General features: G+C 44.8%; 1 protein-coding gene across 4 annotated transcripts in view; it reads right to left on the bottom strand.

The window, feature by feature from the left end:
- LOC134909004 (GRAM domain-containing protein 2B-like) overlaps window positions 1-20,209 on the bottom strand; it is a 265,256-nt gene that overhangs the window by 166,583 nt on the left and 78,464 nt on the right. The window lies entirely within an intron of this gene.

Raw genomic sequence — 20,209 nt, 5'->3', positions numbered from 1 at the left:
GAATGAACAGCCCGATATTTGTATAGTGAGTATGTATGCTGGGCCGTAACTAAGGGGGGGGGGGGGGGGGTTAGGGAGTCACGCGCCCCGGGCGCTGGAACGAGGTGGCGCTAGGGAGGCTGTTTCCGCAGCCAAAATTATGAGGGCACCGTGCGCGATGCTGTCACACGCATCACGCATCGAGGGAGGAGAGAGAGGACGGAAACGAGTATGGCAACGGCTGAACCCTTGCGCGCGGGACTGATGAGGACACGCTGGCTGCAGTCAGTGACAGTGAATGAGTCACTGTCACTCATGCTGCAGCACTGCAGGCTCCTCTGACAGGGGAACTGTCACAGCAGTCTCCGGCAGCCCTGAGCAGTGCACACAGCCCTCCCCCATGCCTGGGAACAGGGGGAGGCACACAGTGCAGTAGCGTGGACTCTGAACGAGGGGGAACTAGAGCCGACCTGTGACAGAGAGAGGGGATTTACGAGGTAGGTTACTCTGCCTTGCAGACAGCTCCCCCTCTACAGTGTGTGTGTGTGTGTGTGTGTGTGTGTGTGTGTGTGTGTGTGTGTGTGTGTGCATCTGGTCCCTATACAGCGTGTGTGTGGGCATCTGGTCCCTATACAGTGTGTCTGTGTGTGTGTCAGTGTGCATCTGGTCCCTATACAGTGTGTGTGTGTGTGTGTGTGTGTGTGTGTGTGTGTGTGCGTCAATGTGTTCATATACAATCTGTTTTTGTCTCAGTGTGCTCCTGGTCTGTGTGTGGGTGTCAGTGTTCCCCTGGGACCTGCACCATATGTGTGTCAGTGTGCCCCCTATACAATCTATGTAATGTGTATACACGGCTCCTCTGTGCATAAGTGTCTCCTCTGCGGTGTAACATGCATAAGCTGTTGTACTGTGGTGTAACATTTATAAGTGGCTGTACTGTGGTGTAACGTGTATAACTAGCTCCTCTGTGGTGTAGCGTGTGGGATTATATATATATATATATATGTATATATATATATATATATATATATATATATATATATATATATATATATATATAGTATTTTAATTATAATTATCTTCTTTTATTTAAATTTCTTATTTTATTTATGGTTATTTATTTTATTTTAAATTTATTATTTTTATTTCTTTTCTTTTTCTTTTTTTTTTTTTGGGGGGGCGCGCAAATTTACTGTCTTGCCCCGAGTGAGAGCAATCCTAGTTTCGGCCCTGATGTATGCTTTACAGGAGTGTTAGTTGAAAAACGGCATCAAACGCACCTGCAACTATCTGGATTTACCGTCAGCTTAAAAAAATAAATAATTCAGATTTCTGACCTAGTTCCACTGAAAAAAAAAAAAAAAAAAATACACACAGGGCCTAATTCAGATCCTGATGGATCTGAGGCACAACGCACCAATGTTTGGTACTTTCCAATAGAGATATCCTGACCTCTTTGTAGGAATTGCATCGGTTGGGTCACACAGCTGGCCAATGATGTCGATGTGATCCTATGCTACGTCCAAGGATGCATCACGAATTGTCTACCTATAACAGAAGTCTCCTGCTGCATTGTCATATTAGTGCATCGCTGCTAGGGTGTACATACCTATTACCGCGGCCGGGATCCCAGCTGTCATGATCCCAACAACGGGATCCTGGCCACCAGAAAAGCCTTTGGCGCCGGTATTCCGTCGTCAGCATTGTGACCGCCTGATTGCTCTCGCTACTAGTTACCTACCACATTTGAATTAAGCTCACTGACTAAAATAGCTCAGTGTGGTCAGGGTACACTTGGTCAGGTAATTGCTTTGTCTAATCAGAGCATATATTTAATCTGCAGAGTTTATGTGCAGGTGTGTACCCATCTTAAGGATATCAGATTTTTAAATAGGACAATGTAATTGCACCCAAACTGAGCATTAAAAAGTGGTGTTGTTTTTTTTTTTTTAGTTTAAGGTGATCAGATTGAACAAACTTCATCAATCACATTTCTTTTTTTTTTAAATATATTTTATTGACAGGTGAGTAACAATAACATACATAATAAGAAAAATACGTTATACATAAGAATATCTAGGGATATATCGTCTCGTTATAGTAATAATAAGTGGTATTTTACCAGTACCGTAGCAGCACCCCATGTATACCCCTAGTGAAGTAAAAATAAGAATTTACTTACCGATAATTCTATTTCTCATAGTCCGTAGTGGATGCTGGGGACTCCGTAAGGACCATATGGGGAACAGCGGCTCCGCAGGAGACTGGGCACATCTAAAGAAAGCTTTAGGACTATCTGGTGTGCACTGGCTCCTCCCCCCATGACCCTCCTCCAAGCCTCAGTTAGGACACTGTGCCCGGACGAGCGTACACAATAAGGAAGGATTTTGAATCCCGGGTAAGACTCATACCAGCCACACCAATCACACCGTATAACCTGTGATCTGAACCCAGTTAACAGCATGATAACAGAGGAGCCTCTGAAAGATGGCTCACAACAATAATAACCCGATTTTTGTAACAATAACTATGTACAAGTATTGCAGACAATCCGCACTTGGGATGGGCGCCCAGCATCCACTACGGACTATGAGAAATAGAATTATCTGTAAGTAAATTCTTATTTTCTCTAACGTCCTAAGTGGATGCTGGGGACACCGTAAGGACCATGGGGATTATACCAAAGCTCCCAAACGGGCGGGAGAGTGCGGATGACTCTGCAGCACCAAATGAGAGAACTCCAGGTCCTCCTCAGCCAGGATATCAATTTTGTAGAATTTTACAAACGTATTTGCTCCTGACCAAGTAGCTGCTCGGCAAAGTTGTAAAGCCGAGACCCCTCTGGCAGCCGCCCAAGATGAGCCCACCTTCCTTGTGGAGTGGGCATTTACAGATTTTTGGCTGTGGCAGGCCTGCCACAGAATGTGCAAGCTGAAATGTACTACAAATCCAACGAGCAATAGTCCGCTTAGAAGCAGGAGCACCCAGCTTGTTGGGTGCATACAGGATAAACAGCGAGTCAGATTTCCTGACTCCAGCCGTCCTGGAAACATATATTTTCAGGGCACTGACAACGTCTAGCAACTTGGAGGCCTCCAAGTCCCTAGTAGACGCAGGCACCACAAATAGGTTGGTTCAGGTGAAACGCTGAAACCACCTTGGGGAGAAACTGAGGACGAGTCCTCAATTCCGCCCTGTCCGAATGGAAAATCAGATAAGGGCTTTTTCAGGATAAAGCCGCCAATTCTGACACGCGCCTGGCCCAGGCCAGGGCCAACAGCATGACCACTTTTCATGTGAGATATTTTAACTCCACAGATTTAAGTGGTTCAAACCAATGTGACTTTTGGAACCCAAAACTACATTGAGATCCCAAAATGCCACTGGAGGCACAAAAGGAGGCTGTATATGCAGTACCCCTTTTACAAACGTCTGAACTTCAGGGACTGAAGCTAGTTCTTTTTGGAAGAAAATTGACAGGGCCGAAATTTGAACCTTAATGGACCCCAATTTCAGACCCATAGACACTCCTGTTTGCAGGAAATGTAGGAATCGACCCAGTTGAATTTCCTCCGTCGGGCCTTACTGGCCTCGCACCACGCAACATATTTTCGCCAATTGCGGTGATAATGTTTTTGCGGTTACATCCTTCCTGGCTTTGATCAGGATAGGGATGACTGCATCCGGAATGCCTTTTTTCCTTAGGATCCGGCGTTCAACCGCCATGCCGTCAAACGCAGCCGCGGTAAGTCTTGGAACAGACAGGGTCCTTGCTGGAGCAGGTCCCTTCTTAGAGGTAGAGGCCACGGATCCTCCGTGAGCATCTCTTGAAGTTCCGGTTACCAAGTCCTTCTTGGCCAATCCGGAACCACGAATATAGTGCTTACTCCTCTCCATCTTATCAATCTCAGTACCTTGGGTATGAGAGGCAGAGGAGGGAACACATACCCTGACTGGTACACCCACGGTGTTACCAGAGCGTCTACAGCTTATTGCCTGAGGGTCCCTGGACCTGGCGCAATACCTGTCGAGTTTTTAATCATGTGGAAGACTTCTGGGTGAAGTCCCCACTCTCCCGGGTGGAGGTCGTGCTGAGGAAGTCTGCTTCCCAGTTGTCCACTCCCGGAATGAATACTGCTGACAGTGCTATCACATGATTTTCCGCCCAGCGAAGAATCCTTGCAGCTTCTGTCATTGCCCTCCTGCTTCTTGTGCCACCCTGTCTGTTTACGTGGGTGACTGCCGTGATGTTGTCCGACTGGATCAACACCGGCTGACCTTGAAGCAGAGGTCTTGCTAAGCTTAGAGCATTGTAAATGTCCCTTAGCTTCAGGATATTTATGTGAAGTGATGTCTCCAGGCTTGACCATAAGCCCTGGATATTCCTTCCCTGTGTGACTGCTCCCCAGCCTCGCAGGCTGGCATCCGTGGTCACCAGGACCCAGTCCTGAATGCCTAATCTGCGGCCCTCTAGAAGATGAGCACTCTGCAACCACCACAGGAGGGACACCCTTGTCCTTGGTGACAGGGTTATCCGCTGATGCATCTGAAGATGCGACCCGGACCATTTGTCCAGCAGGTCCCACTGGAAAGTTCTTGCGTGGAATCTGCCGAATGGGATTGCTTCGTAGGAAGCCACCATTTTACCCAGAACCCTTGTGCATTGATGCACTGAGACTTGGCTCGGTTTTAGGAGGTTCCTGACTAGCTCGGATAACTCCCTGGCTTTCTCCTCCGGGAGAAACACCTTTTTCTGGACTGTGTCCAGGATCATCCCTAGGAACAGAAGACACGTCGTCGGAACCAGGTGCGATTTTGGAATATTGAGAATCCAATCGTGTTGACGCAACACTACCTGAGATAGTGCTACACCGACCTCCAACTGTTCCCTGGATCTTACCCTTATCAGGGAATTGTCCAAGTAAGGGATAACTAAAATTCACTTCCTTCGAAGGAATATCATAATTTCGTCCATTACCTTGGTAAAGACCCGGGGTGCCGTGGATACGGCAGCGTCTGAACTGATAGTGACAGTTCTGTACCATAAACCTGAGGTACCCTTGGTGAGAAGGGTAAATTTTGACATGAAGGTAAGCATCCTTGATGTCCCGAGACATCATGTAGTCCCCTTCTTCCAGGTTCGCAATCACTGCTCTGAGTGACTCAATCTTGAATTTGAACCTCTGCATGTAAGTGTTCAAAGATTTTAGATTTAGAATCGGTCTCACCGAGCCGTCCGGCTTCGATACCACAACAGTGTGGAATAATACCCCGTTCCCTGTTGCAAGAGGGGTATCTTGATTATCACCTGCTGGGAATACAGCTTGTGAATGGCTTCCAAAACTGTCTCCCTGTCAGAAGGAGACATCGGTAAAGCCGACTTTAGGAAACGGCGAGGGGGAGACGTCTCAAATTCTAATTTGTACCCCTGAGATATCACCTGAAGGATCCAGGGGTCTACTTGCGAGTGAGCCCACTGCGCGCTGAAATTAATTGAGACGGGCCCCCCACCGTGCCTGATTCTGCTTGTAAAGCCCCAGCGTATACTGAGGGCTTGGCAGAGGCGGGAGAGGGTTTCTGTTCCTGGGAACTGGCTGATTTCTGCAGCCTTTTTCCTCTCCCTCTGTCACGGGACAGAAATGAGGAACCTTTTGCCCGCTTGTCCACGAAAAGACTGCGCCTGATAATACGGCGTCTTCTCATGTTGAGAGGCGACCTGGGGTACAAACGTGGAATTCCCAGCTGTTGCCGTGGCCACCAGGTCTGAAAGACCGACCCCAAATAACTCCTCCCCTTAATAAAGCAATACTTCCAAATGCCGTTTGGAATACGCATCACCTGACCACTGACGTGTCCATAACCCTCTACTGGTAGAAATGGACAACGCGCTTAGACTTGATGCCAGTCGGCAAATATTCCGCTGTGCATCACGCATATATAGAAATGCATCTTTAAATGCTCTATAGGCAAAAATATACTGTCCTTATCTAGGTTATCAATATTTTCAGTCAGGGAATCCGACCACGCCAACCCAGCACTGCACATCCAGGCTGAGGCGATTGCTGGTCGCAGTATAACACCAGTATGTGTGTAAATACCTTTTAGGATACCCTCCTGCTTTCTATCAGCAGGATCCTTAAGGGCGGCCATCTCAGGCGAAGGTAGAGCCCTTACAAGCGTGTGAGCGCTTTATCCACCCTAGGGGGTGTTTCCCAACGCACCCTAACCTCTGGCGGGAAAGGATATAATGCCAATAACATTTTAGAAATTATCAGTTGTTATCGGGGGAAACCCACGCATCATCACACACCTCATTTAATTTCTCAGATTCAGGAAAACTACAGGTAGTTTTTCCTCACCGAACATAATACCCCTTTTTTGGTGGTACTCGTATTATCAGAAATGTGTAAAACATTTTTCATTGCCTCAATCATGTAACGTGTGGCCCTACTGGAAGTCACATTCGTCTCTTCACCGTCGACACTGGAGTCAGTATCCGTGTCGGCGTCTATATCTGCCATCTGAGGTAACGGGCGCTTTAGAGCCCCTGACGGCCTATGAGACGTCTGGACAGGCACAAGCTGAGTAGCCGGCTGTCTCATGTCAACCACTGTCTTTTATACAGAGCTGACACTGTCACGTAATTCCTTCCAACAGTTCATCCACTCAGGTGTCGACCCCCTAGGGGGTGACATCACTATTACAGGCAATCTGCTCCGTCTCCACATAATTTTTCTCCTCATACATGTCGACACAAAAGTACCGACATACAGCACACACACAGGGAATGCTCTGATAGAGGACAGGACCCCACTAGCCCTTTGGGGAGACAGAGGGAGAGTTTGCCAGCACACACCAGAGCGCTATATATATATATATATATATACACAGGGATAACCTTATATAAGTGTTTTTCCCCTTATAGCTGCTGTATAGTTAATACTGCGCCTAATTAGTGCCCCCCTCTCTTTTTTAACCCTTTCTGTAGTGTAGTGACTGCAGGGGAGAGCCAGGGAGCTTCCCTCCAACGGAGCTGTGAGGGAAAATGGCGCCAGTGTGCTGAGGAGATAGGCTCCGCCCCCTTATCGGCGGCCTTATCTCCCGTTTTTCTATGTATTCTGGCAGGGGTTAAATGCATCCATATAGCCCAGGAGCTATATGTGATGCATTTTTTGCCATCCAAGGTGTTTTTATTGCATCTCAGGGCGCCCCCCCCCAGCGCCCTGCACCCTCAGTGACCGAAGTGTGAAGTGTGCTGAGAGCAATGGCGCACAGCTGCAGTGCTGTGCGCTACCTTGTTGAAGACAGGACGTCTTCTGCCGCCGATTTTCCGGACCTCTTCTGCCTTCTGGCTCTGTAAGGGGGCCGGCGGCGCGGCTCTGGGACCCATCCAAGCTGGGCCTGTGATCGTCCCTCTGGAGCTAATGTCCAGTAGCCTAAGAAGCCCAATCCACTCTGCACGCAGGTGAGTTCGCTTCTTCTCCCCTTAGTCCCTCGATGCAGTGAGCCTGTTGCCAGCAGGTCTCACTGAAAATAAAAAACCTAAACTAAAACTTTTACTAAGAAGCTCAGGAGAGCCCCTAGTGTGCACCCTTCTCGTTCGGGCACAGAGATCTAACTGAGGCTTGGAGGAGGGTCATGGGGGGAGGAGCCAGTGCACACCAGATAGTCCTAAAGCTTTCTTTAGATGTGCCCAGTCTCCTGCGGAGCCGCTGTTCCCCATGGTCCTTACGGAGTCCCCAGCATCCACTTAGGACGTTAGAGAAACTTTGTACTCAAGGAGCTGAACATGTACAAGTTGATAGTAGGGAGTAACCACGATTGGGCCTGTTGAACATTAAGAAGCGGTGTACTCAGAAGGGGGGTGTGGAGTCGAGTGATTCTAAAAGATACCATTTGGTATCTTTAAAACATTTCCTTAGTGCTTCTTTGGTAATTGGGGAGAGGGTCAGAACATAGGGTAACCAGGTATTAAAGTACTGTGCTGTTAGCTTTTCCTTCTGCAAAGTGGTATTTGTCCAGTCAAGGTGGAAGAGGTGTGAGATCCTAGGGTGTACCAGTGTAATGGGTATTGGGTCGGTGGAGATCCATTGTGAAAGGATTGTCTTCTTTGTGGCCGCTGATAATTTAATCAATAGGATACGTTGTCCCTTAGTTAGTCTGGTAGGCATTGATTTCGGATATATGCCCCAAAATGCCCATGCCTTAGTAATGCCAAATTGTATTTGCAGATCTATTGTAATGTATGATTGGAGTGCTTGCCATAGTGTCTACACCTTGGGGCAAAACCACAGGCAGTGAACCAGGTCTGCATCCAGAGCAGCACATTTAAAACAGTGGGATGAGGGGGCAGCTCCCATGAGGTGTCGTAACTTTGGGGTAACGTATGCTCTATGTAGGATTTTCTGGTGCATTTCGGAGTATGAAATGGAACCCAGTGTTTTGTCTAGATAAGTGTTGGCCTCTAGTATCACTTTTAAGGAGAGATCCGGGAACTCCATTCTCCATTTCATAAGTCCCACTGAGCCTGTGTCTATGTTTAGTAAGGTGCGAGAGTGTGAATATATAAAGGCTGTGGAAAAGGTGTTATTCACGGACAGGCGTAGTGTTTTATCCATATTGTGAGATTTATCATGTTGCGGTATCAAGGACAGGGTCCTCTGTACGTAACTGCAGGCTTGAAGGAATGGGAACAGTGGTATCTGTAAATGTGGGAAACGCGCTATGACCTGCGAGTGTGTTAGTAGAGTCAGTGATTCGGCATTCAAAAATTGGTGGATATATTTCAGGCCTCCATTGTGCCAGGTATGAAATATATGTGAGGTTGTGTGGGGTTGAAAGTCTGGATTACCCCAGAGAGGTAGGAACAGTGATTTGTATCGTGATATTCCAAGTCGTGAGCGGACTGATCGCCATGCTGTGCAAGTGGAGGATATAAGTAAATTGTTTTTTGCTCTATTTGGCATGGAGTTGGGGGTTGTATGTAACAGGGTTATCAGGTTCCAAGAAGGTGTGAAGGATTGTTCTAGATATGTGTTTGCATATATGCTTTGTCCGCTGATCCAGTCCACCGCAATCCTATAATTAGCTGCTAGAGCATAAGTATACAGACATGGTAAATTTAATCCACCAAGGGACCGAGGTTGGCGCAATTTAAACAATGAAAATCTAGGGCGTTTTCCCGCCCAAATAAATGTGGATAATGCTTTATCCAATTGAGTGAATGTGTCCTTGGGTGGAATCAGCGGGAGCATCTGAAGCACATATAAGAAACGTGAGAAGCTAATCATTTTATACAAATGACTTCTGCCCGTATATGTAAGGGGGAGGTGGGCCCACCTAGCGAAGTCAGCATATGTTTTAGTGAGTAATGGTGATTAGTTGAGGGGGTACAATTCAGATGGATGACTAGAAAACACAATACCTAGATAGGTAATGCGGTTATTTGGGGCCCATTGAAATGGGAAGGTGGTGTCCCAACCCATTTTGGCTGAAGGGAAGAAGGCCAAAGCCTCTGTTTTAGAGTAGTTGATTTTAAACCCAGAAACTTGTTCAAAGGATTTTAATATGTCTAGTAAATGTGGGATGGCCTCTTTGGGGTTGCTAAAGTACAATAGGATGTCATCTGCAAATGCTGAGAATTTAAGTTCTCGGTCTGACAGTTTTATACCCTGCCATTTCGTTTCCTTTATAAAGTGGCGAAGAAGCGGGTCTAAGGCTAAGTTAAACAGTAGAGGAGATAGAGGGCATCCTTGTCTTGTGCCACGGTGTAAGGAAAAGAGTCTAGTTATGACCATTAATTGTTAAGAAGGCTTGGGGGGTACGATAAAGGGTATGAAATACCTGAAGAAAGTCTAGGCCAAAATTTTGGAATCTGAGTATTCTGTCAATGTGGGCCCAAGAGACTCTGTCAAATGCCTTGTCTGCATCACAACTTAGAACAATGTTCCCCGTCTCCAACGAGTCATGAGTTTTGGTCATGGCCGCTAGGAGAGAGCGAACATTATGCACAGAGTGTCTGTTACGTAGGAACCCTGTTTGGGCGGGATGAAGTAATGTAGGTAGGACCAACTGGAGTCGGAAGCCAATATCTTCGTGAATATTTTAAAATCTTGATTCAATAGTGAGATTGGTCGGTAGGACGAGACCAGGGTGTGGTCTTTATTGGGTTTGGGGAGGACTATGACTCGTGCTGTGTTGAAGTTATGAGGAGCCGGGTGTCCTGTTAGAATTGAATTATATAAAATTAAAAGATGCTCGCTAATATGTGGTAAGAGTAGTTTGTAATAGGCTGCAGACAGTCCGTCTGGGCCGGGAGATTTCCCATTGGGTAGGGATTTAATAATTGCTTCCAATTCCTCTGCAGTAATGGGAGTAGTGAGGAGTTCTTTGTCTTCTTCTGATAATGTGGGAAGGTCGGCTTTTGTTAAAAACTCTGAGCCAAGTTCTGGTTGGTCCAGAGGGGCCGTGTATAAAATCTCAAAGTGCCTCCTGTGTTAGCGCTGGTGAAGCGAGGGCGTCTCGAATAGTGGAGATATGTTTGGGGGTTGCATGAGCCTTCACCATATTTGCCAATAATTTTCCAGGGCGATTACCCCAACGGAAATATTTGTTGGACTGGAAGGAAAGGAACATTTTGGCCTGCTCCGTGCATAGTGTGTCGTAGACTAATTTAGCATCTTTATATCGTGTTCTATTGGATTCCGATGGATCGGCCAATAGTTAATAAATGGAAGTAACCTGGAGAGAAGCTTTAGCCATTCTCTCCCTTAGTTGTCTCTTTCTGGCGGCTACATATGAGATCACTTGACCTCTAATGACCGGTTTGGAAGCCTGCCAGAAGAGGTTCATGTTATCAATATGTATTGCATTATCGCCTGTGTAATTGAGGTATGATTGGGTCAAGTAGAGTTTAAAGTCTTCTGAGTGTGTTAGATGTTCTGGGAACCGCCAGGTGTAAGAGTAGAGACGGGGTGTGGTCAGGGTAATTGATAATGTAATTGGAGCATGGTCTGATAGAAGAATGTTAGCGATGGTGGTGTCTTGTATTCTATGTATTAAAGAGGAGGATACTAGCCAATAATCTAGTCTGGAGAATATTTTGTGTGGGTGTGAGAAGGAGTATTCCCTGGAATCAGGATTAAGAAATCAAGTAAAAAATGTGTATGGGTGTAACAAATATGCGCAAAAAACAGAATTATGCAGCAGTATTATGCGTGAATAGAGTGTTCATCCAACACTCAAAGAGACTGAATGAGAAAGGATATTTATCACGTAATCAAAACTGCGCTATTCTGCTTTAACCATGTGTAGAGTATGTACCATAGAAGTGCATATATAAAGACAGATGATCATGCAACATAAATTGTGTACATGCAGAGTACCACATCCAAATAAAACAAAAGGTTACTGAGCTTTTATAATTATAATCGGATCACACGCTTCTGTGAGCAACTTCTTTATAATGTAGGAGACAAGATCATCCAGGACTCTCTGAAATCAGAAGAAAGTGCTTCCCTCTAATAGGTGTAACCCTTAATAGGGGGGATCAGCACAGGGAATGAACCATAGTGCAGTATTTTGTATAAAATCAAGAGGGGTTTTAATACAAGTCGCACTTACAACATATACAGATAAAAATCGCATGTAAAAAACTCCTGTTTTAGCAGCAACACTTGAACATTGTGACCATATCACCGCAATTCCTGTAGATGTTCTCAGGATAGGGTTCGGCAAGCACAGCTCCGGAATCTGTGGGGGCCTCTCCACGGTGGCAGTACACAATCAGTAAAAGTCCAGGCAAGCAGGAGGTTACAGGAACCACACTTAACGCGTTTCGGACCTCGCTGGGTCCTTCATCAGAAGTGTGGTTAAGGTCACTGAAAGAACCTTTTAAAAGGGTTTGCTAATTGTATAGATGGGAAACAGCGGTGCGGGAGCTTCATTTCCTGTTCCCGACTGGAAGTGATGTCATTCGTTTGCGGACGTTGCGTTCCATGACTGTGTTACCGGAAACAGGAAGTCCTTCTCTGCCGGCATCAGCGCTGCGTTCCACTGCGGATCATAGCGGCCATACAGTCATTACGTTATGTTCCATGAATATTTTACCAAAAGCAGGAAGTCCTTCTTTGTCGGCGTCAGCGCTGCGTTCCACGCCGCATTCCACTGCGGATCATATCGGTTACAGTCATTACTGAGAGTGTTCATTCAAGTCCATGCTTTATACACATAAATAATGAATGATGATGAAATTTTTATTCCGAATGACCCTGTCAAAGATGTAAAGTATATGGTGATATATATATTCATATTTTCCATCATTATTTGATATTAACCATCACCATACCAACATCTATAAAGTGACAGTGCTTAAAGTGGAATGTGTAGAAAAAAGTAATCCATTTATATCAAATAAAATAACTTAAGTAGAATAACTTTGTTCAAAACATCCTGGCATCTATAAAGTAGTATACTTATTATAGAATTTACAGGAAAAAATCCATATATATTAGTTAAGTTAGAAAGCATCCTAATTCAAATTCATTATTAAGACCATTAGGGGTGAGAGTTTTTAGTAAGAAAATCCACCGCATCTCTGCTTTAGATAGTCTTTTTTTCCACATCCCTGGTTCTCAACTTTGGCAGAATTAATTCTATGCCACAAAACATCTTTAAATGGCATTCCTTTTTCTCATGATATTTTTTAAAATGTATCGGCACAGTGTGTGTGTCCAGACCTTTTCTAATGTTGTATATGTGCTCGGCCAGCCTAGTTTTTAAAGCTCTAGTGGTCCTAGGATCTAGACACTATATTTTCAAAATTAGAAGGTGTGATGTTAAAAGAGAATCGTTTATGGTGGGAATTAATCACCTTAGAAAAGTACCATGCTGACCAGATTATTCCCAAAGGTCTTAAGATTGTTAAACCCCCTTCATTTACGACTGAAGATGGTAATTTTAAACGAGAATGGAACTCAATCTTGGACAGTTGTTCTTTGTCCTTGATAGGCCTTATCATTAAGGAGAGAAGGTCAGCAATATCTAAGTTAAATGATGAAATTAATTTATTACACACCCTCATCAATCCTTTTAAAGAACTTGAAGATTTTAGGACAGCTGAAAAAGAGTTACTAAGGAAAATAACTAAAAATACTAAAGAATTAAGAGATAAAAAACACAAAAAATATTTGAGAGATATAGGGGAAGTGAATATAGAAAAATTGACCATTATTCCTGAAAAGCCCCCGAATAACACACCGACTTGGAGGAAGAATAATGTAAGAAATTTTAGGACATATAATAATGTACAATGGAGGAACGATTCATATCAACATAATGAATCATTTGAACTACCTCATAACAGACGAGTACCGAAATTTAAAAATAGGAATTATAATTATAGACAGAGATACAATCAGGAAAGTGGTGACCCTTATAGATTGGATACACGAAAGGCGCCCTTTGAGAGGGCACCTAGGAATCATAATTCTTATAACACCACAAATAGGTATTCAGCTTTTCAAGAAATACAGGATGAGAATCCATCTACCTCATATTCGCCCCGTTTAAACTGGGATCCCAGAACCCCAAAGCATATTAAAAAAAAGTAAAAATAAGAAGAGATATAGGGGAAAAAGAGCGGGAATAAAATCCAAACCCGATAAACAAAAAAGAAAGAAAAACATCCCCGACATTGAAAGTGAAACGGAAAAAATTAGTGAGGAAATTAAGATCTTCAATTTAAGTTCTAGAGTTTTAGACATTAATGAAGAGAGAGTCCTCAAGAAGGGACTTAAGTTCGCTCCCTCTCACCAACCTAATCCTTTTGAAATTTATGTGGATGTACAGAAGTTTATCAGGAAATTGGCAGTAAAACGTTTTTTTCCTGAATAAAGAGAAAGATGCACCAAATATAAGTACAACAGACATAAATAAAAAGTCAAAATTTAAACCCCCGTCCTCTTTTTATCCCACCCATTGTAGGGGTAGTTGTGTCGACTGTTTTAATAAAGTTGTCTGCAGTGAAATCGACACCATGTTGTCCAATAAAAATAAAAATAAAAAGGGTCGAAATAGAAGTTTAAATCTCACTAAAAATGAATTTAAAGCGATTAAATCTTTGAAGGAGGACCCCGAACTCATAATAAAACCAGCCGATAAAGGCGGGGGAGTAGTCCTTATGGACAAAAGTAAATACATGGAAGATATCCACAAACATCTTAATAATGGAATTACTTATAAGAAACTAAAAAGTGACCCTACTTTGAAAATTGAGAAAGCCCTAGGAGTACTTGTACAAAAAGCTATGGAGGATGGAGTATTAACACAAAATGAAGTAGATTTCATTAAGATAAAGAACCCTACTATTCCAACTATATATACCCTCCCAAAAGTCCATAAAGATTGTAATAACCCGCCAGGACGCCCGATAATCTCGGGTTGTAATAGCATTACCTCAAACCTTTCAGCAGTAATTGACTATTACCTACAACCTTTAGTAACATTGACAAAAGCTTATTTGAAGGATACAGGGGATGTACTCAGAAAACTTAAAGATCAGGATTGGGAACCGGACCTATTTTTATGTAGTGCTGATGTCACTACGTTATATACAGTTATTGAGAAGGAAAGGGGTTTAACAGCAGTCTCTTTTTTCTTAGAAAAAAGTGATTTGAATCCACCAACAAAAAAAATCATTTTAGAAGGAATAGAGTTTATACTTGTTAACAATTATTTTATTTTCGATGGTGATTTTTACCTACAGGTTGTGGGTACTGCCATGGGCACCAGGTTCGCCCCCAGTTACGCCAATTTATTTATGGCGTACTGGGAGGACCGCCAGATATGGCCGGATGGCGAACCTGGTGTCCTGGCAGAGATACATAGATGATATCCTGTTTGTGTGGAAGGGTGATGAGGAGTCACTAACCATGTTTTGTAATTCACTTAACGAGAACAATATGGAGATAAAACTCACGTTCTCACAGAGCCAGAAGGAAATTCATTTCTTGGACTTGTGCATTTATGTTGATCAAGGATGCATAAAAACCAAAAACTATAGAAAACCCACAGATACTAATAGTTTTATTGAGAGATCAAGTTTGCATCATGATAATTGGCTGGAGGGGATACCCTTCAGTCAGTTTTCAAGAGTTAAACGCAATTGTACAGATAAAGAGATCTGTGATGTTCAGCTGAATGAGATCTCAGAGCGTTTCAAACAGAAGGGCTATACATCAGGTACAATTGAGAAAGCTCGAACAAGAGTAAATAATATAGAAAGAGATGATTTACTAAAGATTAAAGATTGTGATAAAAAGAAAAATGACAAGTATGAGTGGGCTTTTATTAGTCAGTATAGTACAGATTTTAAAAGTATTGAAAATATTTTTAGAAGAAATTGGAAGCTTTTACTGCAGGATCAAGCTCTCTCAGAGAGTCTTTCCGCAGCACCGTGTTTTATCTATAGGAAAGCTCCGGCCCTAAAGGAGAAACTCGTGAGAAGCAGCTTAGATGTGGAATCACGTCAGAGTGTTCGAACTAAGGGCTTCCACCGGTGTGGATGTTGCCTTATGTGTCGAACAGTCAAAAGTGACACTAGTAAAATTAAAGAATTAACCATCAATGATAAAACTTATACTATTAATCAATTCATTACGTGCAATTCTCGTAATGTTGTGTATGTGTTCGGTTGCAGCTGTGGCCTGTACTATGTGGGCAGGACCACTAGAGCTTTAAAAACTAGGCTGGCCGAGCACATATACAACATTAGAAAAGGTCTGGACACACACACTGTGCCGATACATTTTAAAAAATATCATGAGAAAAAGGAATGCCATTTAAAGATGTTTTGTGGCATAGAATTAATTCTGCCAAAGTTGAGAACCAGGGATGTGGAAAAAAAGACTATCTAAAGCAGAGATGCGGTGGATTTTCTTACTAAAAACTCTCACCCCTAATGGTCTTAATAATTAATTTGAATTAGGATGCTTTCTAACTTAACTAATATATATGGATTTTTTCCTGTAAATTCTATAAGTATACTACTTTATAGATGTCAGGATGTTTTGAACAAAGTTATTCTACTTAAGTTATTTTATTTGATATAAATGGATTACTTTTTTCTACACATTCCACTTTAAGCACTGTCACTTTATAGATGTTGGTATGGTGATGGTTAATACCAAATAATGATGGAAAAATAAGAATTTACTTACCGATAATTCTATTTCTCGTAGTCCGTAGTGGATGCTGGAGACTCCGTCAGTACCATGGGGATTAGCGGCTCCGCAGGAGACAGGGCACAAAAGTAAAAGCTTTAGGATCAGGTGGTGTGCACTGGCTCCTCCCCCTATGACCCTCCTCCAAGCCTCAGTTAGGATACTGTGCCCGGACGAGCGTACACAATAAGGAAGGATTTTGAATCCCGGGTAAGACTCATACCAGCCACACCAATCACACTGTACAACCTGTGATCTGAACCCAGTTAACAGCATGATAACAGCGGAGCCTCTGAAAAGATGGCTCACAACAATAATAACCCGATTTTTGTAACAATAACTATGTACAAGTATTGCAGACAATCCGCACTTGGGATGGGCGCCCAGCATCCACTACGGACTACGAGAAATAGAATTATCGGTAAGTAAATTCTTATTTTCTCTGACGTCCTAAGTGGATGCTGGGGACTCCGTCAGGACCATGGGGATTATACCAAAGCTCCCAAACGGGCGGGAGAGTGCGGATGACTCTGCAGCACCGAGTGAGAGAACTCCAGGTCCTCCTCAGCCAGGGTGTGCCCCTGACCAAGTAGCAGCTCGGCAAAGTTGTAAAGCCGAGACCCCTCGGGCAGCCGCCCAAGATGAGCCCACCTTCCTTGTGGAATGGGCATTTACATATTTTGGCTGTGGCAGGCCTGCCACAGAATGTGCAAGCTGAATTGTACTACACATCCAACTAGCAATCGTCTGCTTAGAAGCAAGAGCACCCAGTTTGTTGGGTGCATACAGGATAACAGCAAGTCAGTTTTCCTGACTCCAGCCGTCCTGGAAACCTATATTTTCAGGACCCTGATAACATCTAGCAACTTGGAGTCCTCCAAGTCCCTAGTAGCCGCAGGTACCACAATAAGCTGGTTCAGGTGAAACGCTGACACCACCTTAGGGAGAAACTGGGGACGAGTCCGCAGCTCTGCCCTGTCCGAATGGACAATCAGATATGGGCTTTTGTGAGACAAAGCCGCCAATTCTGACACTCGCCTGGCCGAGGCCAGGGCCAACATCATGGTCACTTTCCATGTGAAATATTTCAAATCCACAGATTTGAGCGGTTTAAACCAATGTGATTTGAGGAATCCCAGAACTACGTTGAGATCCCACAGTGCCACTGGAGGCACAAAAAGGGGGTTGTATATGCAGTACTCCCTTGACAAACTTCTGGACTTCAGGAACTGAAGCCAATTCTTTCTGGAAGAAAATCGACAGGGCCGAAATTTGAACCTTAATGGACCCCAATTTGAGGCCCATAGACACTCCTGTTTGCAGGAAATGCAGGAATCGACCGAGTTGAAATTTCTTCGTGGGGCCTTCCTGGCCTCACACCACGCAACATATTTTTGCCACATGTGGTGATAATGTTGTGCGGTCACCTCCTTCCTGGCTTTGACCAGGGTAGGAATGACCTCTTCCGGAATGCCTTTTTCCCTTAGGATCCGGCGTTCAACCGCCATGCCGTCAAACGCAGCCGCGGTAAGTCTTGGAACAGACATGGTACTTGCTGAAGCAAGTCCCTTCTTAGCGGCAGAGGCCATGAGTCCTCTGTGAGCATCTCTTGAAGTTCCGGGTACCAAGTCCTTCTTGGCCAATCCGGAGCCACGAGTATAGTTCTTACTCCTCTACGTCTTATAATTCTCAGTACCTTAGGTATGAGAAGCAGAGGAGGGAACACATACACCAACTGGTACACCCACGGTGTTACCAGAACGTCCACAGCTATTGCCTGAGGGTCTCTTGACCTGGCGCAATACCTGTCCAGTTTTTTGTTCAGGCGGGACGCCATCATGTCCACCTTTGGTCTTTCCCAACGGTTCACAATCATGTGGAAGACTTCCCGATGAAGTCCCCACTCTCCCGGGTGGAGGTCGTGCTGAGGAAGTCTGCTTCCCAGTTGTCCACTCCCGGAATGAACACTGCTGACAGTGCTAACACATGATTATCCGCCCAGCGAAGAATCCTTGCAGTTTCTGCCATTGCCCTCCTGCTTCTTGTGCCGCCCAGTCTGTTTACGTGGGCGACTGCCGTGATGTTGTCCCACTGAATCAATACCGGCTGACCTTGAAGCAGAGGTCTTGCTAAGCTTAGAGCATTGTAAATTGCTCTTAGCTCCAGTATATTTATGTGGAGAGAAGTCTCCAGACTTGATCACACTCCCTGGAAATTTTTTCCTTGTGTGACTGCTCCCCAGCCGTTCAGGCTGGCATCCGTGGTCACCAGGACCCAGTCCTGAATGCCGCATCTGTGGCCCTTTAGTAGATGAGCACTCTGCAGCCACCACAGAAGAGACACCCTTGTCCTTGGAGACAGGGTTATCCGCTGATGCATCTGAAGATGCGATCCGGACCATTTTTCCAGCAGATCCCACTGAAAAGTTCTTGCGTGAAATCTGCCGAATGGAATCGCTTCGTAAGAAGCCACCATTTTTCCCAGGACCCTTGTGCAATGATGCACTGACACTTTTCCTGGTTTTAGGAGGTTCCTGACTAGCTCGGATAACTCCCTGGCTTTCTCCTCCGGGAGAAACACCTTTTTCTGGACTGTGTCCAGAATCATCCCTAGGAACAGCAGACGTGTCGTCGGAGACAGCTGCGATTTTGGAATATTTAGAATCCACCCGTGCTGTCGTAGAACTACTTGAGATAGTGCTACTCCGACCTCCAACTGTTCTCTGGACCTTGCCCTTATCAGGAGATCGTCCAAGTAAGGGATAATTAAGACGCCTTTTCTTTGAAGAAGAATCATCATTTCGGCCATTACCTTGGTAAAGACCCGGGGTGCCGTGGACAATCCAAACGGCAGCGTCTGAAACTGATAGTGACAGTTTTGTACCACGAACCTGAGGTACCCTTGGTGAGAAGGGCAAATTGGGACATGGAGGTAAGCATCCTTGATGTCCAGGGACACCATATAGTCCCCTTCTTCCTGGTTCGCTATCACTGCTCTGAGTGACTCCATCTTGATTTGAACCTTTGTATGTAAGTGTTCAAATATTTCAGATTTAGAATAGGTCTCACCGAGCCGTCTGGCTTCAGTACCACAATATAGTGTGGAATAATACCCCTTTCCTTGTTGTAGGAGGGGTACTTTGATTATCACCTGCTGGGAATACAGCTTGTGAATTGTTTCCAATACTGCCTCCCTGTCGGAGGGAGACGTTGGTAAAGCAGACTTCAGGAACCTGCGAGGGGGAGACGTCTCGAACCTCCAATCTGTACCCCTGGGATACTACTTGTAGGATCCAGGGGTCCACTTGCGAGTGAGCCCACTGCGCGCTGAAACTCTTGAGACGACCCCCCACCGCAGCTGAGTCCGCTTGTACGGCCCCAGCGTCATGCTGAGGACTTGGCAAAAGCGGTGGAGGGCTTCTGTTCCTGGGAATGGGCTGCCTGCTGCAGTCTTCTTCCCTTTCCTCTATCCCTGGGCAGATATAACTGGCCTTTTGCCTGCTTGCCCTTATGGGGACAAAAGGACTGAGGCTGAAAAGACGGTGTCTTTTTCTGCTGAGATGTGACTTGGGGTAAAAAAGGTGGATTTTCCAGCTGTTGCCGTGGCCACCAGGTCCGATGGACCGACCCCAAATAACTCCTCCCCTTTATACGGCAATACTTCCATGTGCCGTTTGGAATCTGCATCACCTGACCACTGTCGTGTCCATAAACATCTTCTGGCAGATATGGACATCGCACTTACTCTTGATGCCAGAGTGCAAATATCCCTCTGTGCATCTCGCATATATAGAAATGCATCCTTTAAATGCTCTATAGTCAATAAAATACTGTCCCTGTCAAGGGTATCAATATTTTCAGTCAGGGAATCCGACCAAGCCACCCCAGCGCTGCACATCCAGGCTGAGGCGATCGCTGGTCGCAGTATAACACCAGTATGTGTGTATATACTTTTTAGGATATTTTCCAGCCTCCTATCAGCTGGCTCCTTGAGGGCGGCCGTATCTGGAG

Source organism: Pseudophryne corroboree, chromosome 1, assembly GCF_028390025.1.
Source record: "Pseudophryne corroboree isolate aPseCor3 chromosome 1, aPseCor3.hap2, whole genome shotgun sequence".
NCBI classification, from domain to species: domain Eukaryota; kingdom Metazoa; phylum Chordata; class Amphibia; order Anura; family Myobatrachidae; genus Pseudophryne; species Pseudophryne corroboree.
This window is presented reverse-complemented; position numbering and strand designations above follow the sequence as displayed.